The sequence below is a fragment of the Anser anser genome, assembly GCF_964211835.1.
Source record: "Anser anser genome assembly, chromosome: 1".
In the NCBI taxonomy this organism is placed as follows: Eukaryota; Metazoa; Chordata; class Aves; order Anseriformes; family Anatidae; genus Anser; species Anser anser.
The window spans coordinates 96,247,490-96,258,020 of NC_139720.1; the positions used below are offsets into that span (position 1 = coordinate 96,247,490).

General features: G+C 50.8%; 1 long non-coding RNA gene across 1 annotated transcript; it reads left to right on the plus strand.

The window, feature by feature from the left end:
• Nucleotides 1-295: 295 nt before the first annotated feature.
• LOC310888938 lies at nt 296-6,415 on the plus strand. Its single transcript, XR_014576266.1, has 2 exons — nt 296-4,164; nt 4,340-6,415. It is a non-coding gene; the product is annotated as an uncharacterized lncRNA (long non-coding RNA).
• Nucleotides 6,416-10,531: the final 4,116 nt, after the last annotated feature.

A 10,531-nucleotide genomic window follows, 5' to 3' on the forward strand; every position in this document is an offset into this window, starting at 1 on the left:
AGGGCTTGGTTTCCCCACTGGCTGTGAGGCACCAGGCTGAGGAGCAAAGCAGGGCTGGGGTGAGGGGTCTGTGCCTTCCAGGAGCCCTTGGCTCAGCCCCTAGACACAAAGCTAACAGGCTCAGGAAAAGCCAGTGGGTGAGCCAGAGTTTCAAGTTCAATTGCAACAGCATCCTCTAGACCTGTTAATGCTTTTGATTTAGGTATGACATTCCTTTGATGCATAACTGCTCATATGATGCTCAGGGGATTCATATGTCTGAGGGCAGTGTTTATGGCTTGCCTGTTGTCTTTGCTGGACCGCCATTTCAAAGTAAGTGCAGTTCTCAGAAACGCATTGGTTATGAAATGGACATATTCAGAAAGGGCTGCTGCAATGGTCCTTCCTGAAATGTGGGGCAAGCTTGAGGAGAGTTGCCTACTTTCACACCAGAATTACCTGCGTGTCCCATAAATTTGGGTGTTTTTGAATATTATTTGCCCCAGAAATAAGGAACCGGAAATAAGGAACAGAAATAAGGAGCTCCACGCTTAGTGGAGGAAAAGTTATTTATAGTAAAGGTAGAAAATGTGCAATAATTAATGTTCCCTGCATGTGTAATGTCTAAGAGCCCGTCATCATTGCTCTTTAGCATCCATCCTAAGTCATGTCCAGACCCTGGCAACTCAAAGGGAATAAAGAGAGGTCAGTTTTGTGTCTTCTAGACTCTCATTGGAATAAGTACCCACATCCTGACGGGGACACCACACCTTGCAATGCCAAACAGGCTGCCCCAGCTGTTTTGGGTATCTTCCTACAGGATGGCACATCAAGTTTCAGGGCTATTAATCCAGCACCTCCCACATGGTCTTTGTATTTGTAGGGGTGTAAATGGTCTGGATCTACACCAATATTTTTGTTAATGGTTTAGGCATATGCAAAACGGAACGTCAAGTGTTACCGTGCCTTCTTTAAAAAAGATGTTTCACTTCATATTTAAAACAGAGAAAAAGCAAGAAAACAGAACAATTTATGCATTTCTTGCCATTTAAAGGCATTCAGCCCTAGTTCCAACAGTAAGAGATGTAAAATATCACCACACAGCTCTTTTTCTTTCCTCAGGTGGCTATGTATGAGTCTGTCAGGTTGATGACTCCATCTTTTTGCACCAAGAAATGCAGATTTTCATTCGTCTCTGTTAAAGGCAGACTCATGGGCCAACCTCCTAAAAGGGATCGTTGTTCAAAGAGCTGCTCTTCCGTCCCACTTTGGTAACTTTTTCCATTCACTCTCCTCAGGTGTGAGGCCCCAGTTTAGCAAGGTGTTTAAACACCTCTTTAAGCCTAGGATGAAGCAGAGCCCTTGAGCATGCCCTCAACCCCAGGCATGAGTCACCCTGCAGTACAGCAAGCAATTAAGCAGGTGCGTGGCTGGAGCAGAGCCTAATGACTCCTTAGGTCCTTTGTCAGCAGCAGCATAAATCCTCCTGGTGGCAGGGGCGGGAGTGGGGACGGATGCGTGCTGCTATCATCACCCCCTCTCCAAAGCTGGACTTGCTCCTGAAGGCCGCCTGCTGCCTTCCTCCCTCTGCTCCCCAGCTGCTGGGTAGCCATCACCTCTCTGAGAGGAGCAGTGACCTGCTACACACCCAGATTTACAGAAAGTTTGGCAAGATCATCCTCCATTTCACAGGAACGTGGGCTGATGGCGAGGAAGGGAGACTGGGATCCCCCCAGGGCCGGCTCCCGGTGACCCGAGCAGGGCGATGACGGCGAGGCCGCCCCAGTTGACGCCTGCTGGGGACGTGAGGGGCAGCGAGGGAGGGAAAGGTTTTCTTTGGTTTTGTTTCTCCGAGCACGCGGGGGCCGGGAAGCCCTCCTGCAGCCGCCTCATCGCTTGGAAAGCAGAGCACCATCTCTGTTTAATTTTAATGCAGCCCATTAACTAAGCTGCCTCGCTGCACTTTGTCCATCTGGGTCGCCCTGTGTGCGCCAGCGTTTCCCTTTCACATTATTCCCCCTTGTGAGACTCACCCCCCCTCTTCCCAGCCCGTCTGCATTGTGCTGCTCAGGGCCAGAGCACAACCTGCTGCTGTTCCTGTACCAAAGGGTACTAGTATGTCCAAAGACAAGCTGTGTGTATTGCAAGAAACTTTTAAAAAATGCCCTTATTTCACAAGAAATGGAATAAATGCAGAGCATGGCTAGCGCTGTGCGCAATTGTTAAACGGTAAAAAAAATAAAAGGGGAGAAGGGAGGAGGAGGATGGAGGAACTGGGGGCAAGGGAGGCAGCTAGGAAAGTGGGGTCCCTCCACTACTGCAGCCATCAATTACAGGGTTTGGAGCTTGGTAGCTGCTGTTGTCGGCAGCGTGGAGGGTTGTTTTCTCTCTCTTTTTATTTTTTTTTGTGAGGTCTGGGCAAGGAGGGCGAGCAGCCGGGGGCGGGGAAGGAGGGTGAATGCAGGATTTTGCCCAACCCAGTGATTCTCAATGGAGGCTCCGGGCGATGCTCAAAGAAAGGCACCCGCGGGGCTGCGGCATCCATTGCCGGTGGGATGCTGCGGAAATTTTGGCGCCCTCAGAGGCCCCTGAGCTCAGTCCGTACGCTTGTGCTCCGCTGCAAAACCGAGGCGGGTAAATAAATAGGCTGTGCAGCACGGAGCTTTGGCTGGGGCGATGCTGGCCTGCGCCAGCTGGGGCTGTGTGTGCGTGCGTGTAAAGCTACACATACACATGCTCATATATATATATATATATATACACACATATATATAACACATTCCTGTGCAGAGCGTGGGCTTTACGGCCATCAGCGGAGACTGCTGGAGCTCTCCCCCTCGCAGTTTGTGCAGTCCCCAGCTAGGTGATATCATCTCTTCCAGGAAAACATCTGGTCCTGATTTACCGGCTGCCCTTCTGGGTAATGTGCTCCTCGGATTAATTACTTTCACAGTTAAAAACGTGCACCTTGACTTCACAGTCTGAAGTTGTCCGGCCTCGGCTCCCTGCAGCTGGTCCTCATCATGCCCCTTTTTTGCCAGATTAAAGGGTTCTTTGATATCGGGAATCTCTCTCCCCCTTGAAGTGCTGGTAGATCAAATCACTCCTCGGACTCACCGAGGAGTCTGTGCTTTTTAAATTACACACAATAGGGCAGGTTGTCTGGGCTTCACGTCCCACCTCCCCAGCAGAAACCTTTCCAAATTGAGCTGCGCAGCGTTAAATATCCCATGGCACCTGCACCTGCTCGCTCACCTGTGGCTGAGGCAGGCACAGTTGCAGTCATGCCCTGGTTGGGCTGCTCCCACGGTGTAAAAGGAGCAATTAAAATGAAATTCACTGTCCTTTTTGCCAATGAGAAACTCATGGCACGCCAAGCAAGGGTGGCCAGCACATTTTTTGCTACCGGTCTTTGAGGAACAGATTCATCTCTTGGGTCAAAGGGTGTTTAGCCACAATAATTTAAATTTGGAAAAAACAAAAAAGTTTATTTTTAGGAACCTTTTACTTTTCTTGATTGTTGGTTTACAACATGCTTTCAGATTTTGTCTTGTCATCGTACTGTGACACAAATGGAGCAAAGCTTTTCAACGAAGCCAGGTGTGAAGGTGTCTCCCCACCCAGCTTTGCAGTAAACAGATGCCTGTGTCATAGAGGGGACCCTGAGAATGCTCAGCTTGACTGAAACAGAAAGGAGAGCCACGTTGTACCCCCACACATTGCATTTTATAGCTTTTTGTTGTTGTTGTTTATAAGCCCTTCAGCACAGCATTGCTTCTGCATTTATTAAGCTCAAGAATCACGCAGGACAGCATGTGGGTTTCCACCCAGATTTTAAACAGTTCTCTGCTTTCAGCATTCACGTATGTGGTCTCTGCTTTTGGCCCTGTCCTGTTTCAGTAAGTCTGATGCCTTTCTCCATGAGTTTGGCATAAATAGGAGTAACTCCATCTTGCTATAAGGAGTTGGCTGGGGAAGCTGTCCAGCTACAGCTGTACGGGGGACCTGAGCTCTTCTAGCTCAGCCTCCTCATCACTGAACCATCTCCCAGCTGGAGCCATTCCTCAGGAGCTTCAGATTGGGAAGAGAGAAGACTGGCTTGGGCAGCCTTTCCCACGAAATGACGTCTCTAAAACAAGGGATTTCTCTCTCAGAGTGTGTTTTACGCAGAGCTACAAGTCTCAGGTGAGGGCAAAGCAGACCTTTATTCCCCATCTTCTAAACTCAGGAGGTAAAGCCATGGGGTGTCCCATGGAGCACTGCAACAGTATAGTCCAGGCCCTGGTAAATGCAGGCTGCCAAACTTTTCTCCAAAGATGGATTAAAATTCATCTTTCAGAAAGATTGCCTTTCTTCACAGGCTCTGTGCGATCTCCAGTTGGGCCTCTACCTGCTGCAAATTAAAGCTAATTGAAAAAGTCTCTTCAAACTGCCCAAGCGAGCTGACTGAGGCACTCCATCCCCACTGGTGTGCCGACTGGTGGCATATTTCCACCAGGCCCGTAACTCCATCGGCAAAAACAGAGAGCAGTTGGCTCCTCAGACATCAAACCTCCTTCTTCCTGTGTGGCACTCAGTGCTAATGGGAATGGAAAGGAGAAGAAAGATCTCCTTTCTTGCCTCAAATCCTCCTACCCCACGTCCCAGTCCCAGGGGTCCCGTGTGATATGAGACATGTGTTTTCCTTTCATCCCTGCTTGAGAAACTCATGTTTCTACATTAGCATGCAAGATGGAAGAGAGCCAGCCGTTCAGCGGGGCTGCTTTGGGAGGATTTCATCCTGGAGACCACTTTTACCTTTTCCTCGCTGTCTCCCCAGCATTGCCTGCAGCAGGAAATTCCTGACAGTTTGCCACCTGTTCGTTCCTGGAGTTGTTGAGCCAGGTCTCTTGACCCTGTTGGTGATACACTTAGAAATGACGACAAGCATCTCTCACCGGAGGCTGTTTTTGGCAGCTCAGGTACAAGCTGCCCTATGGGGCTGGTGGCGAAGGAGTGGAGAGGGGAGGTGGCTCTTGTCTCACCTGGTGGAGAGGTGCTAATTAAGGTGGCTACTTTGACTTTTCCTCCCCTGACACCCTGTGTCAGGTTTTCCACAGCCCGGTTAAGACCGTGCGTGACGAAACCGGCCTCCCACCTATTCCTCTCTTCATCACCAGTCCCTTGCCCAGGTACCAGTGCATGCTTTTATTAAGAATAACGAAACCTGCTTGTCCTGCAGCATAGTGTTCGCTCATTGCAGTGCTGCTCTGTAGGGAAATGGTGAATATATTTTTCCTTTTTATTAGGCCTACAACTGCTTGCTGAGAGAGGAGCCCCAGAGGAATGCTTCCTAACCAGACATCAGCCAGGCCTTAACTGTGTGACCTTACGGCTTGTAGACAGCAGTTTTGCTAGCCCATCCAAAACAAACCTATCCTTTGTCCAGATGCAGAAACTGCACGGAGGCTGTTTCGTTTAGAAGCCCTTCTTTGGACAGCTTATTCCTCTGGTGGCCCAGGAAGGCTGTCAGCCTCTCTTGTGAACTATTTACCACCTCTGCTCTTTGTAACACCGAGACTTTTTGCTGCCTCGCTCTCTCCCTGGGACCAACGGCCTGAAAGCAACAGCGCACGCCCAATTCAAGCTATGCGTGACTCCCCCAGCTCTGCCTTCGTTATAAATAAGCCAGTTGGGCCTGGCCAGCCCTTCACGGACGTCCATGAATTTTTCCATTCCCAGTGAAGCAGGGACGCTTTAGGTTTCCTCTTTCCCACTGAAATAGCCCAGAGCTTGCTGTCTCAATCTGATTTTGAATGGGGCAGGGGTTCACGGTTCCGTACCGACGCCAAGCCGTGGGTGGGAGCAGAGAGGAGGGTTTCTTTCCTAGGGACTTGAAATCTCTTCTCGGTCTGTTTCTGAAAGATTTCATCTCTCCAGGAAGCAGCGCTCTCCCGGGATAAGCTGTTTGTGCAAGGCTTGGCCCTGTGGGCTCATGCTGAAGACTTCAGACATAGACAAACCAAAAGCCTGCTCTTTTTCTGGGCTTGGTCCAGTCAGGATCCATATTTCAGGGGAGTCTTTCCATCCAAGAAACTGAATCTGAGCTGCTCGTATCTCCAACTGGGAAGCGTTTCAGAGGAAAGAATAGCTTTAGCCCAGAGAGGCATGTGAAACACCGTCGCCCCGACTTAGCTTTCCCTCCGGGCAGAAGACAAAGCCGTGTGCCGGGGGGGCTGCTCGTGACCGGGGTGGGCGGGCGATGAAGGGACTTGACAAAGGGCACACAAACAGGCTGCAGCAGCGACAAGGGAAAAAAAATTGACGTGCCGTTTTGTTATCCCTCTCCGGTCCGCAGGGACTGGTCTGCACAGCTGGGTGTGGATCAGAGCCTCCATACTATCCGGACAAAAAAAAAAAAAAAAAAAAAAACAGAAAAAAAGAAAACAACCGGAAAGATAAAGATACAGAGATTCAGTTAGGAGCGAGCAGACCCCATTTCTAAGGGGCTTTTAGCAGTGGTGCCAAAGCTGGGGGCCATGTGAAACACACCCCGCTTTAGATCATGAAAGCCAGCACCTGGGGCAGATTTTCTTCCAGGGCTGGAAGCGTGGGAATGCCTTCTCTTGAGGTGTATCTTATTTCTGTGGTCTGGCTAAAGAGGTCCCTCACTCCCAAACCGTCACAGCCTTTGTTTCTTTCCCAAACCTCCCAGCACAAATCTTTGCCTCGAGATCACCGGATCAGCTGCCACCTCCCTGCGCTGGTCCCTACTGTACCCGCCAGCCCGGTGTGTTTTATTTCAGACCGTACATCTCGGGATGAGCTGTGTTTCAGGCTGTACATACCCAGAGGAGCTGTGTTTTGGAGACTGTACATCCTCGCACCCAGCAGCAGCATCCCTCCCCCTTTCCAAAAAGCTGGCATGGGTGGAGGTGGCGGGGGGAAGTAAGATGTCACTCTTGTCCTGGGCAGACAGACAGGGACTTGTCACTGGAGGTGGGGGCAGAAGGGGCTCAGGGGAGAGGAAGAAGGTGCTGACAGCCCCTCCCTGAGATGTCCCTGACCCCTGCCCGGGCTTTCCTCATTGCCCCCGTGCATGCTCTGGCCAGCGGCGCGGGGGGCCCTTAAAAAGCCTTGCTGAGAAAGGTATTTCTTGTGGGGGGCATAAAAAAAAAAAAAAGCGGGAGGTGGTAGGGGGGAGAAGAGAGAGGGCAGGCCCCTTCGCTCCCCACTGAGCCCATTTCTCCTGCTTTGCCGGAGCTGTCAGCCTTGAATCCCGGCGGCGTCCCGTAACGAATTGGCAGCAATGGGGGCTTTGGGAGCCGGGCGAGCGCGGGCGCGGGGGCTGCGCGGGCGGCGTTGGGGATAAAGGCGCCTGTCACCTCCTTTGTGCCTGCCCGTGGGGGCGTGCGCCCCTCGCTGCGGAGGGTTTGGCTGGGGGGCGAGGGGATGGAGACGGGGGCAGGAGGGAGCTGCTCCCAAAGGGATGGGGAGCGGGGGGCATGGGGCTGCTCCTGCTGCCCCCCACGAGGAGTGGGATGGTGTTGCGCTGCGATGCTGGGGAGATGCAGAGGCCAGCGCCCCGTTTTCCATCCCACTGACGAGCCCTTTCTGTGTCTGAGGGAAAATCTCCTGCCCCAGGTGAGAGCTGTGAGCCCTGTCCCTGCACTCAGGTCTCTCTGTTCATCTTCTGGAGGGAGAGGCTGGGGCTTCTCCTTTGTCACGGAGCCAGTTGCACAACCACGTCACAGCGTCGCAGACAAAATATTGTCCGGGCGACGTTTTTAATGGCTTGGGTTGACTCATGTAAAAACGCCTCGCTGTCCATGACATTTGTGGAGACAATCTGCTGATAAAAGGATTCGTGCGTTTGCAAATGGAAAGAAAGAAAAATAACAATTGCATTTCTCAAGGGTCCTTCACAGTGGAATTTAATAACTGAAGCAACCAAACAGGGACAAGTGTAGGAAAAACAGGCTCCTGAGGCAGTTGGGCAAGAGTACAGTCAGCGAGCACACATAGCACAGCAGTGCTCGTAGCGTGTGACATTTGTACTTTGTACCCAGTCTGAACCCAGCTTTGGGGACAGAAAATAAGTGAAAGATGGTCCATGCATTCATAGGTCTGAAGGCCAAAAGAGATAATTAGACAATCTAGTCTGAACTTTTTGTTTCACCAAGACCCCAGGATGACACCCAGCTATCCTTATTTTGAGCTAAATGACTTGGATCTGACCAGTATTTTTCTTTATCACAGTGTTTTGTCTCTGGAGCTTGAGTAGACCCCATGTAAAAAAGTCTGGGCTCTTGGCAAAATGCATTTACTGTTCTGTGTTTGCCTCACCTGGCTGGTGCCACTGCTGGAGCGAGCCAGTGCCACGATAAGGCAACAGATCAGTCTGTTCTTAGAAAAGGAGAACATATCATCTGATGCATCCTTACACTTTGGAAATCAGTTCTTCATGGAATGATTTTTTAAAAAAGAAATAGAGAAATACATTAAAAATACATAGTTAATATTTTTGAAGGCTTTCTGCTTTGTTTGAAGCTTAATGGATTGCCTTGTTGCTTCCTCCACGCCCCAAACACCCAAGGTCTAATGCAGCTCTGTCCATGCTTGGTCCATCCAGTGGCCACCAGCTCCAGCCCAAGCTCCCAAGGAGCTCTGTAAAGAGATTGACTCAGCTCAGAAAGGAACAAGACCCTCGTGCGTGCTCCAAACAGTTGTTCAGAAATGCCTGCACAGCCACAGGCTGCACTGGTCCTTGGCCACTTGTGATGATTGCACCATGGGCTCTGTGGACGACAGACTGCCTTAATGCTCTGCATTTGCAGGGCACCTCGCGCAGTACCATATTAATGTGTAATATTAATTACCCCAGCCCACGTTCAATGCCAAGGCCCTCCTGTGAGGGTGCGAGTGGGGCTGGCACCGCTTTTGCAGTGATTTTTCAGGAGCTGCACAGAGGAGCATGGTGCCCGTGGCTGCGGCCCTGCTCTGCCCGAGAAGAAGTGATTCCTGGCAGAGGCATCAGCACAAGCCTCACATTTGCTCTCTCTCAACTGACAATAAAAAATAATTCGTTTTCAGGTAATACGGTGCTGTTCTTTCCATGTGGAAAAATTGGGAAGGCATGCTAGACTGTCACTCTTTTATTTTTCTTCTTGCTAACTGTGTTGATTTCTGCCTCCCCACTCCCAGCTGCCGCTCCTCTCCAAGTTGCCCTTTTTGACTCCTCAGTTAACTTCTATGTCCATCCGTTTACCACTAAGGGCGCGGCGATCCTGGGATGTAAATCTGCACTGACGTCCTTGCCACTTGCCTGCTTTTGCAGGGGCTGACATCTGCGAGACTCGTGGCAGCACCGAGCAGTGCCCTCCTCCCTGAGGGCTGCTGGCCCCTTCCCAAAGCCCAGCGCCTTGGTCCAGGACAGAAAGCCAACAGCAAGCAGCCTGGGCGACTGCTGATGCTGGTCTCCAGCCACCAGGAACCACGTGAGCCTGGGTGTAGTCTACACCCTCTGGTTTCTGCTGGCTCACCTGGCCTTCTGCTGGCTCACCAGCTCACCCTGCTTGCCGTCACTTCAAGCCGTGGACTGTCTTTATTCATTGCATTAACTTGGGCAGACACCCTTGGTGAGACTTTGGTTAATTTGGGGCCCAGGCCAAACTTTCACAAGCTTTGCTTTGGAGCTAAACTGTGCTTTTTAGACAGCATCTTGGGAGTAACTTTTAGGGTAGAAACAAGGGCAGCTGGGCACAGGCTTTGTTTTGAGTCATCATGACATACCAGAGTTGGTTTTCGGGCAGAGCAGAAACTTGCATAAGGCCCCAGCCCACATGCGATGCCTTTCATGGAGCACTGGAGCTGCTGTTTCTTGAAATGGGAGGTTTGTTCATCTTAGCAGGAAGATGGGGGGTTTTGGGGACACCTCCAGAGTCAGGACAATGTGTTTGCTCCTAATGTCACCTCAGGGTGAAACAGCTCCTCCCTACACAGCAAATCTCTGACAAGCCTCACAACGGGAAGGGGGCCAGAGATGGTGGCAGGCCCTGATGGTGCATCCCAGACTGCACTAATAGGAAGGGTCGCCACAGCACCATTTTCCAGGGGTAAGGCCCCTGCTGTGACATAACAGCATTATTTGCCCAGATATGGGCTTTATTCTGTATTCAGCCTGATTCTTAAGGCCTGTTAGAGGCAAGCAAAGCACTTCTCCTGGAGCCCTGCAGCTGGCACCTCTGCTGCCAGGCAGAGGACAGGGCCTTTGCTGAAAGCCCTTCTGAGCCACTGAGGGAAATGGTCTCATTGATGTTTATGTATTGAGCCCTTTTTCTTCTGCTCAGCATTATCCAAATCAAGCAAGACGACTTTGTGGAGGCTGAAATAAATGAGCTGTCCACTTTGATCCTATAGGCACTAAAACTGGGCAAGCTAAAAATCCCAGCTTTGATACGCTTGGATCACGGCCTTCCTTGCTTCATTGGAGGGTGTGCTCTGATGATGTTGCTGTCCTGTGCCCAGCTGCTTGAAAGATTTCTTTTAATTACTTTCCTTTAACATAGCTTCC